A 19,142-nucleotide genomic window follows, 5' to 3' on the forward strand; every position below is an offset into this window, starting at 1 on the left:
GCACAAGCTATCATAGTAAAGGTAATCGAATCTCGAACAATCGCGTCTCACATTGTTTTCCAATCGGTTTAGTAGTTTCAGTGTTATGGGCCAAAATATATGAGAAACATCGATTTTTTGGGCCACAGTAAAAATAGAAAATTCTCACTATCGCCATGCAAAAATAGAAAACGTCAAATTATGTCCAGTTTCTTATTGTTTACGTATAGGTTGTACTTTTACGAAAAAAAAGCTACAAATTGAAGAAAATCTATGGATAAATACCGGAGTTATGAGCAATTGAGTGAAGGTAAGATATTGTCCTTATCGAGAACAGCACCCTGGGTTTCCGCGTATTCTCGCAGGTATCCTTCTTTCGTCTCGTCATCATGGCAATCACTCGGCCACCCACTAGCTTCTTGTTTTAATTTTAAAAATGTATTTATATATTCGGCGAACAAACCACCCTGCCGCCGAGTACCGGGGTCATATCGCGCAACTTTATATTGCCATATTTCGCTCACATTTGTCACGAGATAACCCTTCTCGACGGCTTTGCGCAATTCGGCAGATACCCAAGTACCTTCAAATTCACGATCGGCGGGGTTATCGTGAGTGCACGTTACCTGCAAGAACGTTTCGCAACTACGGCATAAAGCAAACAATAATTTTCTGCGTACGCGATATTGGAGTACCAGGTGAAAAAGATCGCGCGGTGAAAGTACTCGACATCGAATGAGACCTTCGAGCGAATCAAAATTATAATTCGTTGCAGTTCCGATTAACGCTCGGCATTCTTCGCCATTAAAAAAAGGGTGACCGATCGGAAAAGCACCGGTTTTCAATACGTACGGGTACAGAGAGAAAACGTCCACATAATGTATTTTCTCCGTACCCCGAATTTCGCGACGCGTGGCGATGTTTCCTGTGCGTCCTCCGTAAAACGCGTTGCGAGGATCGAGAGGAGCAAGTTTCAGTAATGGATGATTTTCTAGAAAATCTTTCATCACCTGATTTTCGCGCAACTCTTGGTCGAAAGCACACTCCCACATCTCTGTCACGAGGTACCTCCTTCTTCGGAGACGACATGTCATCGCGAGTGTTCGCTCGTAGCACACATCGATCGTGTCCTCACGATTCGCGGCCGAAACCGTTCTATCGCGATTCACCTGAAAACATGTGGGACATCCGTGCCAAAGCAACCGTGAAATTGTAGTACGTAACGTCGCGTCTCGTTTTCGTCGTCGTCATTAGTCGGCGTCTCGTAATATTCGTCAACGCGCGTGCCGTCGATTTTATGCTCGCGCCCCTCGCCCTGCGTGAATTATGGGATGTCCAAGCTCGTGCTCCATCCACACTAACCACTGTAGAGCTTTCCATGAGTGATTATCGGTGAATCTATATCCCCCCGCAGGAATGACTCCTATCTCTTCCTTGCGCAGAAAGTTTTTGCGAAAAACTCTCATGCACGTGAAAGCGATAGTCGTGCATTCATCGAACGAACACACGTTCCCGTGTTCCAAAAAAAATTTTCTGAAAGCCATACACGCGCGTCGAAGAATATCCACGTCGTTACGGCAATATTTAATAATCTTACTTTGAAAGTTAAAAATAAAGTTGTTACGCGTCATCTCCGCGTGCCACGAAAGAAACCGTTCGCGTTCTTCCGGTTTCATATGCTCGGGAGAAAAATATCGTGTGTCGGGTATCGGACCGATATAATCTTGATTTTCACAGGTGTTAAATAAATGTGGAAAAATACCTTTATCCGATGTATCCAGCAGCCTGAAAGCTTTAGGTAATTCAGATAATTTCATCGGCATATAATTTAAGCTATCTATAAATTTGGTATGTCCGATCGTCATCACGACAATTTTCGTCCCGTTTAAAATTACTTGTGGTTCTTCCGTCATTTCTGTATTTTTAACTAAATATTTCAGAATAAATTGCGCGTCGAACGTTTTCGCATTATGCGCGATGCAAATAATTTTTTTGTAACATTTTGTCGTTTGCGTGGCAAAATCGATGAACTCTTTTACTGGATCACGACGAAATATAAATTCTCGCACTCCGCACCATCGCTCCGACGACATGTCTATCGCGGCGCACGTTTCGCAAATCTGTTGCACGACAGAGAGAGTCGGTACGTGAACTTTGACGTTCTCCGTACCTTCGAGCGTCTCGTCTTGATGCGTTTCAAAATCATAGAACACGAATGTGACGCGTTCTTTTTTGCTATTACGGTTGTTTGTTACATCCGCGCCGTCATTTTCGTTTCGAAGCGATACCTCTCCCCGTGCTAACGTAGTACTCGTACCCTCGCCTGGGGCGTTCGTTTACGTCGGCATTATGTCGAAGAGGCCGCATAAAACATAAATGATTAGCGGACTGCAACAAACAACACGTCTTGCAATACGAAACGCCACATTCGTGTCGCGAACTTCTCTTGACGAATCGCCCGCAATTATCGCAAATCCTAACAGACGCTCGCGTGCGATTTACTGTCGTAAGATTTTTGCGCGAGATGACGTTCGAAATACGAATTTCCGAAAAACGCACGATTACACGTCACGCACTTAACAATTTCCACATCGATATTCTCGCACGAGGGAGTGGCGTAACAACGCGGACATTTTTTGGAACAGCGATGTCCTCTGTCTTTACGAAACGCAGTGTTGCACGACACGCAAAATTCTTTTTGAGTACCGGCGGCAGCATTCAAATTTAATATTGGATTGTAATGATGCGAATGCTCGTAATACATTATGTTTAAACGATACGTAGATTCGCGTTCTAACGAGACGAGTCATTCACTACCGTCGTACAACGGATTTTCGCCGCTACCAAAGTTGTTGGAATTGTAATTATGGCTATATTTTCGTCTGCGAGAAAACGTTGAAAAAGATCGATCTCGGGAATTCCGCACCCGTCTTTGGGTATCGTAACACCGGCGTTCCTCACTAGTTTCAACGCTAATTCACACTGAAGCGAGGAAGTCTGGCATTTTACGGAATTCCACCTGTCGTGCAACACCCCCGTGCGTAGATTCCCGGGCTCGCGCTAAATTTGTGCCAATACGAGGGAACGAGGGAGGCACAAATTATCTCTATTACCGAGATCTAAAATATTGAACGCTTAGCGATGTCGGTTACTCTGTTTGTCGAGCCCCCGCGGCCCACTGGCACCGCGACGTTGAAAACGCTCACGATGAAATTTTGAGCGATATTGATTCTCCCGTTGCTTTGTGCGACCGAGCTCACGAGATCCCATATGTTCTCGGGAGTTAAGTCTCGTACCGAGCGAAACGATAGCCCCGCCGGACCGAGCGTTAGTTCCGCTGAACGACAATCTAACGTAATCTCCCTGCACGGTTGCACGTAACGCATACGTGAATTTCACGGAATGCGTTTTCCAGCCAACGCGGTATCGTCGCCTTCGGGTATCGGTCGTATTCGAAAACTGGCTTCCCTACCGAGTATCCGGAAATTTCTAAACCGACGCGCGTTTTCTGCCACTAATTTTATAAAATTAAATTGCCCGACCTGGTGATGCTGATGGTGCTGATGGTGTTCCTGCTGACGTGCCTGCTGGTGCTCCTGTTGTTCCTGTTGCTCCCTCTCCACGGGGTATTTTCTACCTCCTCCTCTTTTCCGACTCTCTGTGATATTGAGGATCAGCAGCAACAGCATATTCCTCTTCCCCCTTCTCCTCCTCGCTAGCACTCTGCGTTTGTGTATCAACAGTATTGTCGGCAGCAGCAGCAGCAGCAGCAGCAGGACGGTTTGCACCACCACCCGATTGTACTAAAAAATTAAAAAAAACTTAGTCTCCTATAATATTGATTTATATTACGTTTAAAAAGTTAAAATTTTTTACACGACCGCGATAGAGCATACTAAGGTAACTCACCTTAAGTAGAGTAAAAGCAAATCACCAGTTGCTTTTATCACTAGCGTAGATCGCCGTTTTTTTTTAATCTTTGTCTTTTATTAATTTTCCGGAGACAAAGGCCGAACCGGTTAGTAAGAAACAGAAATAATTACTTGTGATTAGAACAATAAATTACGGAATTAAAAATATAATAGACAAATATTATTACCTTCAATCGTTACGCGCGTATCTCTCGTCGTCGTCATCGTCTCTCTCTTCAGTAGCACTAATATCATCATCAATATTATCATCAATATTATTTTCACTCTCCTTCTTCTCCTCTTCCTCGTCTATCACCTCCTGCGTCTCTTCTGCGTTTCGAACTTCTTCTTTTTCTTGTTCTTGTTCTTGTTCTTCTTCCTCTTCCTCTTCCTCTTCCTCCTCTCCTCGTCTTCCATCATTATTCGTTCGATCACCTCGTCGATGCCCGGGGTGAAAATATCGTCTAATTCCGGTTCTTTTTCTTCTTCCCTTCCTGGTAAAATGTAACATTTCGTTATTTCTTTTATTCGTTGCTAAATTTTTATCTTAAGTTATTTTTTAAAACTTACATGGCGTAAATACGGCCGAATCGGGTGAGCTTACAATTCTCACCTCCTCTTCTTCTGCTGCTGCTTCTTCTTCTTCTACCTCCTCTTCTTCATCTAAAACAGCATAAATTATATTTGTTTTATTACACAAATATTGTAAGTGTTAGCTTTTACGTGTTATTATTAAATAGTCTCTTACCAGAAGATAAATCGATAACGGGGATGTCTACGGGTGGTGCCTCGATTCTAGCCCTTCCTATAAAATTTAATATTTATAATATTCGTTATTTTTAATAATTAATTAATTTTATTATTTCTAACTTACGTGCTGGTACTGCCTTCTCCTCAGCAATGTTCTCTTCCGCTCGACGTCTCTGTCCTCGTCGGACCGTTTGGGCAACGGCAATGCGGTTCTCCACTATTAAATTAATTTAAATTTTAGTAATAAAAAAATTTCTGTAAAATTCGTAATTTATTGCATATCCCCGCAGGGTTCGCAATCTACTATCTTTTTTCTCTCACTTTAACCCTTTGGACCAACGGCTTAACGTCTCTTTCCGAAAGACGGAGCCCAGTTTTCTCAGCACAAGAGCCTATCTTGCACGGAGGGGCGCAGCTATCGGAAAAACATTCCATGCTTCATGTCTCTAGTGGACTCGAACCTGGTTTCTCAGATTACGAGTCTGGCGTTCTACCACTAGACCACACTGCCGCCCTTTAAATTTTAGTAATAAACACCACTATATTAAAATTTTAAGGTACAATTTTTTATTTCTAACACTTACCTATTCTTTCGGCGTTACGACGCAGGAATCTAGCTATATGGCCTCTTCCTGCGTCTTCTTCTTCGTGGCCAAAAACTTCGCGCATTTCTAACATGGAAAAAATGATGTCTACCAATCTTTCATTTCTCTTGCAGTAACCCAGTTCATGCATCACATATAACTGGGTACTGGAGCACCCACGAAACGTCGTGCGAAAAGTCTATAATTCGCCTCTTCGTCGTTCGTCACGGCTTCCACAAACTCTCGTTGCACATCTGCATTTAAGCGATTGCTTAAATTGCAGCTCACTTTGAAAAACTCCACCAAAATTACGCGGAGAGACATTTTCGAAGCACTTCACTTGCCTGACTAACTAAAAGCGTGTAAGACGACTCCAGTACGATCGGACAAATAAGGACTAACTCTTAGCTATAGCGTTACAGGCTATTTGTAGCCTGTTGAAAATATTTCAAAAAACTTATAGAATAAAAGTGTGACAAAAATTGTCTAACTAAGGCATTGGTTGGCAAATTCGAGGCTTTCCCCATTTTTTTCCCACCCTCCCTTACGTATGGAAGGGCAAAGATTTCGGAGAAAAAGTTATCTTATAATGCCATAAGTCCCCGTCTACAATAGGTGTTTTTTTAAGTCCTAAGCCTTATGCTTTATGCTCTACACGGTGACGTATTTCCGGCTTTGAGCGTTCCTTGCGATGCTCTAATAAGCCCTAAGCTCTAGCCCTAGAAAAAATATTCATATCTGATCATATATGATCATATATGAATGGCCATATATGGTCAGATATGGAAATTGGCCAGATCTGAGGATATCTGATCAGTTATGATCAGATATTAACATATACAATTATACCAGATCATATATCCTCAGATCTGGCCAATTTCCATATCTGACCATATCTGGCCATTTATATATGATCATATATGAATATTTCTTCTCGATCGGGATATTTTCAAAAGTTATTTTTTAAGAGTGTGTCACTTTATTATAAAAGTAGACTCCACGATACAACTAATACAAAAATTGTGCCGCTCTATAGTGCGAGACAGTGTCGTGTCTTTTGATACCGTTCTTATAACACTGTTTGTCAAATTTTAAATACGAGAAGCAGATCCCATCGAATGCCATCTATCGAATACTTTTTGAGATGCAATATCTGATCTGATCATATATAATCTTATATGACTATATAGGTTCATATATGATTATATATGCTCTATATATGGGTATGTAAAAATTATATCTGTGTTCATATCTTATTTATATATGTTCATATACTGTCAGATATAAATATTTTTTCCGCGGACATTTTATTCGCCTAAAAGTCCAGGAAAAATATTCATATCTAACAGTTGCGACGACGACGACGATGTCCTCACGGTCTCGCCGGCCGTGGAGGAGCGCGCCGTCGCTTTCTTCACTATAATCTCTATATAGATTCGCGATACTTTTCTCCGAAACCCCGATGGTAGCTCGACTGAGTATTCTTAAGATGTTAGGTTGGGCGCCAGGTGCGATTCTACGCACCACGATTCACGAGATCGCAGTATTTCTCAGGCGTGGGCTTCTTTGATTGACCGCGGGTGGAATAGGAGAGGGAGCGTAGCGCAATCATCACACTCAAATAACATAAAACATAAAATTATATTTCGGTTAAGGCAGATAACATGTGGACGATAGCGTGTTCCACGGCGAACAAGCAGAATTCGAGTACACGCCACGTGTCACCCCACGAGCGCGATACTCATTCCGTCGCTGAACTGCACGGCAATCCCGATTGAATTCGTACAAGAGTATTCCCCGACATAAGTTGCAGCGAATTCTACCCGGACGGTCAAACGCGAAATACTCAAAACGTCTACGTCTAACAAATGAACAATTAACGCAATTTCCCTACGGTCTACCGCAATTTCTCTACCGCGACAACGCTGGGGATCTTCTCTCCCCTCGAAACGCACGAATGGCCTCACTCGTAAACTCGACACAACCGAGGGCCATTAATCCCGATGAAACGCACGTATAGCTAATTACCAATGGCATGAACTTAACCGGCAACGATAACTACGAGGCTCTCTCACGCGCGAGAGCCACTTCTCAAAACTATGGCACGGTTAAGCCAACGATTCCACGCGACGAAATCACCCGTAACGAAATTACGCGAACGAAATTACTCACAACGAAATCATACGCAACGAAGTACACGAAACGATATCACAACGAAATTACATGTACGCTGACTGTCGGCGGCCGTACGTTTTCATCCCCGAGACGGGCACTCGCGATCACTTCGTCGCACGGGCCCTCCCGCGGTATGGCACTCGATATTCTTTAATTACGGCCGATTTCATACTTTACCGCGGCACAACGCGACTCCCGGGAGGGCCTGGGTATTCTCGCGATCTTACTTCGAGGAAGGCTGAGCAGTGGCCTTACAAATTCGTCTCGTTCCGGCGGCTCATCGTCACTCGCTCTTAGGGCTGGATGTTGCCGGGATGGCGGCTCGCACGACAGTGGCGTTTCCTTGGTCCGGCGGGACCACGCAGGGCCCGCGCGCCCCCGCGCGCGCCGGTTTCCCTAGCCTGATCGGTGCTGCGCCCTGGCCTGCCAGCGATCCCTCTAGGCGATCGCCGCGCTCTACTATAGCGCCCCTCGTCACTGCTCCCATCCGCCGGCGGTAGTTTTGAAGTCCGCCTACGTGAGACCGGCTGTCCAGGCCGCGTCTCACCTTCCGGTCCCTCGACGGCCAGGCTGGACGGGCCATGGCTCGTCGACCGGGGGCGGTACACAGCGGTGGCGGTCCCGTTCCTCACCGGGGACCTTCGTCGGGGCGTCCCCCCTCTCCGCGTCCTCCGTATTTCGGGCTGCAGTGCTCTCGTGCCACCTGTGACGCCTTGTCAGGTCAGCTGATCTGCCGGCTGTGGGCCCCAGCGTGACCCGCCCGCCGACCACACGCCCTCGGAAGCTCCTGGTTGTCCAGCCGTAAGTCCCTCGACGCGGCATAAGCCGTTACACTCGTCGTGACCCTGGCCACCTGCTCCGCACTCCCTCGACCTGTAATGGTTATTCTACATAAAAGTTGTAGTCGTGTGTTGTAAGAAATTGACCAATCACAGATTGAATATTCTCCTCAATTTCGAATGTGATTGGTCAATTTCTTACAACTCACGATTACGACTTCTATGTAGAATAACCTTTACGCTCGCAAAAGGTCTTAATCCTAACCTAAAGGCTCGCTCTCCGCCCGCCTCGGGCGGAGGCACCATCCTTGACGCCTCCCTCGGCCGAGCTCCCATCTGGGGTAAGGGACGCGACATTTGTCACGTCACACAGTATATGAACATATATAAATGAGATATGAACAGATATAAGTTTTACATACTTATATATAGAGCATATATAGTCATATATGGTTATCTATCGCCATATATGATCAGATCTTGTGTCATGTATAATGTACGATGTGATCATATATGGCGATAGATAACCATATATGATTATATATGCTCTATACATGGGCATGTAAAACTTATATCTGTTCATATCTCATTTATATATGTTCATATACTGTCAGATATGAATATTTTTCCTGGACATTTTATATCATTATATCCCAATCTGGTCATATATAGACAGATCTGATCATGTTTCATATCATTTCCGGCCGTATATGAACATATACAATCATATACAGCATCGTGTCTTGTCATATATGATCATATACAGTGCCGATACAATTATGTATGGCCACATATAATTATATCTGATAATACATGGCCGAACATTCTTTATATACGACCATGTGAGGCCAGATACGATTATGTATAGTGTCATATCTGCTACACATAATAATATGTCTGATCATATATGAACTTATATGATCAGTTCTTGTGCTATGTATAATGTACGATCTGATCATATATGGCGATAGATAACCATATATAATTATATATGCTTTATATATGGGCATGTAAAACTTATATCTGTTCATATCTCATTTATATATGTTCATATATATGTATATCATATATGTTTATACATATATGTTCATATACTGTCAGATATGAATATTTTTTCTCGGGAGGCCCGAAGGGTGTTGACCAACTCCCATATTTAAAAGCCTTGAGACTTAGAACCTATGTAATTTCTTTCTAAAAACAAAGACTAGGTCTTAAGCACCTGTCTTGTAGATGAACACTAAACCCTTTTCCGTCTTGTTCACGAAAATATATTCTTTTATCTAAGGGCTTACAAAAAATTCTTTATTAATTTCTAGTAATGTTTTATCCCAACATGTAACTAGAAGGATTTATTATCGCATCTCAGAAATTTATTGATTTATTGCTTCCAGTATAAAAAGAGATTGGTTAACTTTTATACAAAAACATACTTTTATCTAAGAACACAATCCTCCATTGAATTTTTCTACTAATGTTATATATCCCATCAACTAGAAGGATTTATCACTACACCCCGGAAAATTTATTGATTTATTGCTCCCAACATAAAAAGAGATCGGTTAAATTTTACACAAAAACATTTTTTTATCTAAAAACTTACAAAAGATCCTCTATTGAATTTTTCTACTAATGTTATACGTACCAGCATATAATTAAAAGGATTTATTACTACAACTCGGAAAATTTATTGATTTATTGCTCCCAGCATAAAAAGAGATCGGATAGATTTTTGTTGTTTTGTCATTTCTTAGAAATATTTCAATTTAAAATTTAAAAATTTTTAACTATTGCACTTTTTGTACACAGTTAACATAAATCACATGTCCAAAACGGTCCACGCAAATTTTTGTGTTAATTTAACATAATATGGATGTGTTAAATGGTAACATTGATACTATGTAAATATTTTAACAGAAAAAAAATGTAATTTTGATCGTAATTTGAAGTTAATTGTGTGTACAAATAACATAACTTTTATGTTGAAATTAACATATAAGAAATGTTTTTTTTTACATTTTACAAATGTAACAACTCAAACTTTTGATTAGTATAATGTGTAAAAGTTACACTGTTTATTTGTTAAAAGTTTATTTTTTAACAAAAGATTTATGTTAACATAACATTTTATTTTTGTTAAATGTAAATATAAGAAAATGTTATTTTTACATTCTAGAAATGTTAATTTTTTATTAATATACATATAAAGTGTTAGGTTTATAAATTATTATATATATTAAATAATTGAAATAAAAGCCGAGTTCCTCTTATAGTGACAATTCTATCTGGTTTTTGGACTGTTGTGATCGCTGTTTCGTCAACATTATAAATATCCTTTGCTTCGAATTTATATCTATCAATGACATTCTGCAAATTGTCAAAGAACATATTTACATTAGTTTCGTTAAAACTAGTAGCACGAGACATACTGGTGGGTTGTGCACATCTTATAGATAGTTGTGGCTGTCTCTTCATAAAGTTTGTAAACCAATCTTTACTAACCATTTTGTTTTCTTGCCACTGAGATGGGTATGACAATTTATATTTGTTTGTCAACTCATATGCAAACTTTTTTATTTCTTTATAGGAGAAAAGCCGAAATATATATATATTTGATGCTCTTATTATATAATCTGCTATCATTTTTTCTTGGTCATCGCTAAAAACTTTGTTCCATGCTCTGTAACCTATCCTCGCCACAGAATTTTTACCATCTTTCGAAGCTTCTTCCCTTTTCTTCTTATATCTTGTCAAAGATATATGACGCAACTTATATTTCTTTGCAGCTGCTCGAATAGATGTTTATTTAAATCTTCGTATGCTTGTTCATAGACTGATACATCTTTTGTACCCCTATCAGTCTTTCTAACTCTGGTACGAGGCATTCTGAAATAATAATAGTTTAATTATGATCTAAAATGAAATAAACTGCAGCAGCCGGGGTCATGATGCCGTGCGTTAGCGTTACCACAGTCCACATACAACTTCCCGATTTTCCTTTACTCGCACTCGGCACTTTTCGAGCCAACGATAACTCAACCCATAGCTACCCAGACTAAATAGTCAATCATAATAGTTAATCACGGCGTGGGCGCCACCACGATTAGCGATGCCTCTTGTCCATTGGCTCCTGCACATACGTTTCCTGGGACGCGGAAACGCTTGCCGCGCGGCAATGAGCGGCGTCGAAACGCGTCGAGACTACGTCGAAACGTTTATTTTCGAAATCATATGCGCAGTCATCCCCACTTCTGTTATAGAGTAAAATCAACACTTCTTTTCTGTAAATTTTTACTTCTTATTTCTGTTAAAGAGTCAAATCAACACTCTTTTTCTGAAAATTTTAACACATTTAATAAATACGTTCAAATTGTGTTACTTTAACATATTTTTTTAATTATTTTAATAATTTTACATTTTATATTTGTTAAGTTCAATTAACATAGCAGACATATGTTAAATCTACACATGTATGTGTTGATTATTTAACACAAAAATTTTAACCAGCAGATTTTTTCACAAAAGTACAAAAATTTTCCAATTTAACCGAACATTTTATTAACAATTTCTCTTAGCTCCCTATAAACTATATATAATAACTATATATATATATATATATATATATATATATATATATTACAAATCTGCGGTAGAGTTGAGACGAAATTTGAGAAATGAAATCCAAGGATTTGATAGACTTTTTGTAGGGAAAAAGGGTAAAGGTGAGAGAAAACTTGAGGAATTTAATACTTGCTGGCCCTTAGCGTCTTCTCCTCCCGACGGAGCTTCAAGATCTCGTGGGTCCGCAGATCGGCGGTGGTTTTCATCGGCATGGCGACCTCATGCTGAGGCTCAACGCGCACAGAATTTAGTTATAATAACGATAAGGTTGACAGCGCGAGTCGAGACCAGAAGCGATTGTTGAAACCGCGGGAGCAACAGAAATCTGTTTCACGTTTGAGTAAAAAGTACGGCTGGTAAATATGGCTTCAAGATAAAACGTCTCGGACTGGATCAGAAGTGACTCCAAGTGCGCAAAGTCACGATTTTTTATACAAAATTAAGGAGGCGGGATTATGTTTTAATCTAATTTGATTAGTGGAGTTCTCTTCTGATCGTGACGTAAGTTTCGATTTTCCGCCTATCCCCTGGCGAGTTTCCCCAAAAATCGTCATTGTCTATGAGTAATTTTTAATTAGCGGCTATTCATTGGCGAGTACGTTATCACCTTGCCCTTTGACAGTCTCTTCCAGAGACTTAACTTTATCAATCGCCGCGAGGCGTGGGTCTTAGGTCAAATCTGCGTTTCACGGAAAAGCGTGAGATCAGCTCGCCCGTGACCCGAGAGGTCACCCAGATCCTTATGGCGTTTTTAATTTATTGCGCCCTATGCCACGAAATTTCAAGATAATTGAAATTTTGTGCTTCATTTTGTGGAATTAGATGGAATGCGACAAACAAGTCTATAATTTGCCTATTTTATTAGGCTCGAGTCTTCTGGAAGGTTTTGTCATTTACTATTTAATGAGCGATGACAGTTGGAGTGCATCCACTAGGTCAATTGATAACCGCTATTTTATGGTTTCCGTCTGTTTCGTGTGATGAAATGAGTGATTCCACGAAAGAAAGAAATCGTGGGGCCAACAGGACGTAACAGTAATTTTTATCTGCGCGCGCAGACTAATTTTTCTAAAACGTTGCAGACGAAGTTAACGTTGACTAACGTTAGGAAGTCAAAATCATTCGAGTCTCATCGTTCGAAGCGACAAGTTCGCCAGTGAAAAAGTATAACTCTCTCATCTGACTTTTTGATTAGTGTGCCAGCCGATATTACGAAGAAATAAGAACAATGGCTAGTCACAGAGAAGACACTAATAATTCTGAGAAGCGGATGTTCACTCGCGATATTCCTGATAAGGGATGCGACTTCGAGGGAAGAAACGAGCAATTACATACACTGCTATCGACAACATATGGACTCAACAGTTCCCATACGAAAAGAATTCGTGTGGGTTTGCAAGCAACATCCAAGGGAGTTTTCCCACATCGTGGGAGTTCCGTTGGTCGAATTAACCGCAACTATGCGGACGGCGTTTATTTCGACGAGAAATCGTGGCAGCAGTTTCAAGAGAACATAGGACTTGTGAGCGAATATTTAAATGGAGAAACCAAATTGAAGCCGAATTCTATCTCCATTAACAATATCTCCGTCAATTTTACCTACGGCCTACGGAGCAAGATCTATTTTGCTGGCATACAAGGAAAACGAGGAGAATACTTCCACCGGGACGGATCAACGAACAGACGAGGACAATTGTTCACCAAGAAACGAAGAAACGAAAAACATATGCAGTGGCAATTGTGATGCAGAAACCTACATTTCTCGGACTGAAAAATATTGCGAAATGCATCGATGCACATTTATCACATTTAAAATCAGTGGCCGATAACGTCAACGATTGCGCGCGTTATCGATGAAAATATTGTAAAATTAACTCTCAGAGGAAATTACAACGACATTCAGCGTAATGTACGTACGCAAATAACCGATTTAACTTTCCTTGATATGTATTTTAATATAGTATTTTTAGAACTTATTTTGCTGCGCTTTACCGAAATCCGTCGTATAATTTTGTCGAATTGCGGATTGTAAATTTTATAACATTATTGTTTGAACAATTTATCTACAGCCTTGCTTTACAAGCGACTAAATTGTATTTTTTCCCATGAAGAAGAATTTGTAACAATAAACATTTTTTGTAACTTCTACTTTCATCTGTTTTTCTTCAATCCTCAAATCAGTTGTTTTCACGGCTACTCAAAATCAGTTGTTTTCACGGATACTCACAATCAGTTGTTTTCGCGGCTACTCACAATCAAAATAAAGTGACATTTCTGTTAGTATAAAATGGCAAACTGAAATCTTTTTTGTTATATCTGTAATGGGAGATTTCCTTTAAGAACAATGTTTCGTATTGATGAAGAAGAAAATGCTGGTAAACTAGAAATAGCTATTCAGACGAAATGCTTTTAATTTGCCTCCTTTGGATGTAACTGATCGTACACAACTATGCCTTAATTATAATCGGTCAATTCTTGAAGAGATAAGAACTGTTGAACAAGATCCTGGCTGCTTGAGATTAAATGTTGTAACCCAAACTAACAACGACACTTGTCTCATTTGTAATGCCCAGTTTGATTTGCATCGACTTTCAATGGAGTGTAAGGCTAATGTTTTCATTTCTAGAAATATTTTTATTCCTGAAAATGTCAAATCATATAGACATCATTTGAATGATCGAGGTTATCTTCTACCACCTCTGTTACTTGGTTTACGTTTTGTCAATAAATTGTATCTGATAAGAGGACCACAACTCCAAATATTCTTACAAAGTCTACGTGATGTAGCTATAAGTATGACCAGAATAGAAGATAAATATAGTTTCAATGATGAGGAGTTCAAAAGCTTTTGTCCTTTAACGAAAGTACAATTCCGAGAATTATTCACTTATTGCAATAGAGTCCCTTGTGCTGGTGGTTACAGATATGTCAGTAAAAAAGACCTATTACTTTTTTTATGTAAGTTGCGGCAGGGACTTTTGAACGAATTCCTCACTCATATGTTCTAGTATTCGAGTAGACAAGCAACAAATATGGCTATTGCAACTGTGAGACAGTCTTTGATGTTGCGTTTTGTACCTAACAATATTGGCTTTGATGCTATAACACGCGACGTTTATATTGCTAGATATGTTACGGAATTCGCCAATGAGTTGTATAACCCGGAGCCTGATATTCCTCGAGTTATTGCAGCCATCGATGGTACTTACACTTTCATCCCAAAAAGTACCAACTTCAGAGCACTACGACAGTCGTATTGCGTACACAAAAGCCGCCATTTAGTCAAACCGCACTTAATAGTTGCACCCGATAGCTACATTCTTGATATCCAAGGTCCATACTTTTCTGATAGTCGTAACAATGATGCTGCTATTTTACAAAACGAGTTTGATAGAGATGCTGAAAGAATGAGGCAATGGTTTCAAGAGAACGATATTGTAATTGTTGATCGTGGATATCGAGATGCTACTGTATTATTAAATTGTTTGGGCATTTCTTGGAAGATGACAGCACAACTCGAACGTGGCGAACATCACGTGGCTTAACACTGAAAATGCTAATGCTTCGCGTTTAGTTACGAAATCGAGGTGGGTAGTAGAAGCTAGAAATGGACATATTAAATCAATCTTTAAATTCTTTGATCAAGTCATACAAATCCAACATGTTCCACATATAGGAGACTTTTACCGGATAGCTGGTGCAATAATCAATAAATATCACCCTCCTTTAACAATGGAAGGTCCTAATATTGAATTAGCTCAACTATTACTTAAAAAGGCAAAGGAACCAAACGTTCTTCAAGCACTTGTAGAAATAGAAAATCTTCACAGGCGAAACGCTCAAAGATGGATTCGTTTAGATGCAGCACACTTAGATGATTTCCCAATTCTAACAATTGACCATTTAAAGGATTTTACTTTTGGTACGTATCAAATAAAACTATCTCCTTCATATGTGCAAGATAAGTTACGTAGAGATGATGATGAAGAATACCAAATTGAGATGTTACAAGAAGACCGACTACCTTGGCCAGGTTCGATGAGAGTTAGAATATATTCTAGATTTCGTAACGCGACGAAGATAGTTTATGAGTTTTTTTTATGTAATAAATAAATATTGAACATGCGAACCAGCCAACTAAGGCAAGAAGGGTTGATCCGACCAGCTAAGGCAAGACCGAGGATTGTGTGTCAAACCATTAATGAGTTCCTACAAGAGGTGATGCAATCGATATCCTGAGGAATTTTGTCTTCGGTTATACTATTCTTGTGGACGATTTCCAGCATCTTGCACACTCTGGATAGCATATCGATCAACTCTTGAAGAAAGAGAAAATGACCAAGTGGAAGAGGAGGATAATCCGATAGAAGGTCATTATTGTACTTGCAAATCTGGCGCTCGAACTGTCGGCACCTGTGCACATATTGCCAGTGTCATATGGTACATAGGATATGCAAGACATCAGGAAAATATTCACTATCCTTCTGCAAGACTGATTCAGAGTGTGCAAAATGCTGGAAATCGTCCACAAGAATAGTATAACCGAAGACAAAATTCCTCAGGATATCGATTGCATCACCTCTTGTAGGAACTCATTAATGGTTTGACACACAATCCTCGGTCTTGCCTTAGCTGGTCGGATCAACCCTTCTTGCCTTAGTTGGCTGGTTCGCATGTTCAATATTTATTTATTACATAAAAAAAAACTCATAAACTATCTTTATTGCTTATCCCCGCAGGGTTTGCAAGGCGTTTTTATAAGGAACGTTACCCAAACCTTTACACTACTACCCTTTTTCCTCTCACTTTAACCCTTTGGACCAACGGCTTAACGTCTCTTTCCGAAAGACGGAGCCCAGTTTGCTCTGCACAAGAGCCTATCTTGTACGGAGGGGCGCAGCTTCGGAAAAACATTCCATGTTTACATGGCTCTAGTGGACTCGAACCTGGTTCCTCAGATTACGAGTCTGGCGCTCTACCACTAGACCACACTGCCGCCCTACTTATTTATTACATATATATATATATGTAAAAATCGATTTTTATTTATTTCGTGAATAAATATCAATGTATCACTTATACTTATAACACACGTCTTACTACTGTGGATGACCGTATTTCACTACTTTGACCCTTTATATCTTGAGAAATATTGACTTTTGGGACTTGATGCAATGATAACTTTTTATCAGCATGGCGAAAACTATAACATAGTGAAATTTCAGTCAATTTGACCGAAAACCATTTTCCCGTGGTTTTGTGCAGGGTCCTTTTTCGAATGTGCTCAATAATAAAAACTTTTATTTAAAACGGAATAATTTCGTCACGTCACGTACGAACTTGTCCGTTCCTGTTTTACAACCTTATTTCGCAGGAAATAAGTCTCACGTAGGCAAATTTTTGAAGCCAAGCGTATTTGATTATTTCGTAAACTCTTTGTCCAGACATAAGTCCTAAAAATACACGGTCATAAATCATGAAAACTATTCTCTAAAACAGCGAACAGAAAGCGAACCTGGAGGTCGATTCTGTATCCGTTCTTTTTTGTTCCCCTACCCTCGAGGCAAAACACTCTTAAAAATTCCACTTTCCGTTTTCAGCATCTTAGCGTTCTATCCTTTTTTGAGCTTAGCGTCGTCTAACACGTGCTCCTGCCAAAATGACGCTGGTCGGCTTTTCCACTATTTTTCTGCGTGACTTCAGCGTCGTCCACCACTTGCAGTCCCAAAAAGACGCTGGACACCTTAGGCGGGAGAGCCAGTCAGACGCTGGATAGGTATGGGGTATCCAATCAAAACGCTCCATTTAGTTACTATTTTGAATCCGACATTTTTGTTTCGTAGTCGTCTACCACGTGCAGTCCCAAAAAGACACTAGACACCTTAGGTGGGAGAGCCAATCAGACGCTGGGTAGGTATGGGGTATCCAATCAAAACGCTCCATTTAAATCCGCCATTTTTGTCTTCTAGTCTTCCACCACGTGCTATTCCCTCAATCCCGCCAGACACCTCAGGGGGGAAGGCCAATCAGACGCTGGGTAGGTATGGGGTATCCAATCAAAACGCGCCATTTAATTACCTCGTTACTCCCACCCCCACGCGGCAGCCAATTAGAGCGCTTCGAGCTCACGTGGGCAGACCGTCTGGCCACGCCTCTGGCGCCAGAGGGGTCAGTGATGGGGGTTTTTTTTGACGCCCCATACCTACCCAAGTGGGTAGGAGTAGTAAGTCTACTCCTACTTATTGCCGTCGCTGTCTCGCGACCGGTGGACATTATTGCGTCTTGTGCGTGTTTTACTGTGCACAAGTGTGCCAACTAATTGTTAGCGCCACAAGTGCGCCCGCTAATTGCAAACGCCACAAGTGCGCTCATACATATTGCCGTCGCTGTGTTGCGACCGGCGAACACTCACGCGTCACGTGCACCTTCGCAACCGGTGAACACTCTCGCGTCATGTGCACGCTGTATATTTAAAACTGTTTCCGCGCCTAATTACTGTAAAGGTGCGTCGATCGTAAATCGTCACCTCCTATGTTAAGACTTTTATTAAACTGGTGCTTTGCACTATTGTTAACAACATCAGTGTCCTCACTCTACCGCACGCCTTATCCCTGTCGGGGTAGAACCCACGCTTACGCTAATTGGCGCTATGGAGTTACGCCTGGAAACGCCAACAATATGCTTTTGGTACGATCGCCATATATTTTATGTAGAATTTTGGGATAGTATTCTACAAGTAATTTTTTCGAACTAATAAAATAGGTTGGCGGAAGTTTAAAAAAATAAAATATTGTTTTTTTTAAATTATGATATGCTTTTTGTACCATTGCCATATTTTTTTGTAGAATTTTAGAGACGGAATTCTATAACAAGTAATTTTTTCGAACCAATATGTTGGGCTGAGGTTAGGATAGAACACACACACTGATTATATGTAATATAAAGTAACTTATTTATTCGGTATAATGACTCGCAGAATAAACGCAGTGTGCGTACAATACGAGAGTGCATCGACTCAGGGGATGCTGAGCGATATACATATATAAAAAGAGTAGCGCCACGGTACGGCGCTAATAAACATTTGATTTAATACGATTATAGTTTATCCTTTTATAATTATTGCTTCCTCATAGAGGAAGCTTTGTTTTCGTAAAAAAAATTTTTTTTTAGTTGCTTTTGCCAATGTGTTCAGAATGTTCTAAAACGTCGAAAAATCGCTATTTTAAAAAATGTCGGTATGTGTGTATGTGTGTATGTATGTGCCAAATTTACCGAAATTTCTATAACTCCAGAACTAATCAACCAAATCTTAACAAATTATATATGAAATAGGGGTAGAAAAAACT

The 19,142-nt window shown here is 40.3% G+C and overlaps 1 protein-coding gene and 1 long non-coding RNA gene across 2 annotated transcripts in view; one reads left to right on the forward strand and one right to left on the reverse strand.

Moving 5' to 3' along the window:
• Window positions 1–19,142, forward strand: part of Ry (xanthine dehydrogenase rosy) — a 169,776-nt gene that overhangs the window by 41,121 nt on the left and 109,513 nt on the right. The window lies entirely within an intron of this gene.
• LOC139818189 (uncharacterized) lies at window positions 880–6,186 on the reverse strand. Its single transcript, XR_011733411.1, has 3 exons — window positions 4,765–6,186; window positions 3,889–4,695; window positions 880–3,782 (listed from the first exon to the last, which is right to left on the reverse strand). It is a non-coding gene; the product is annotated as an uncharacterized lncRNA (long non-coding RNA).

The sequence above is a fragment of the Temnothorax longispinosus genome, chromosome 8 (assembly GCF_030848805.1).
Source record: "Temnothorax longispinosus isolate EJ_2023e chromosome 8, Tlon_JGU_v1, whole genome shotgun sequence".
Classification (NCBI taxonomy): domain Eukaryota; kingdom Metazoa; phylum Arthropoda; class Insecta; order Hymenoptera; family Formicidae; genus Temnothorax; species Temnothorax longispinosus.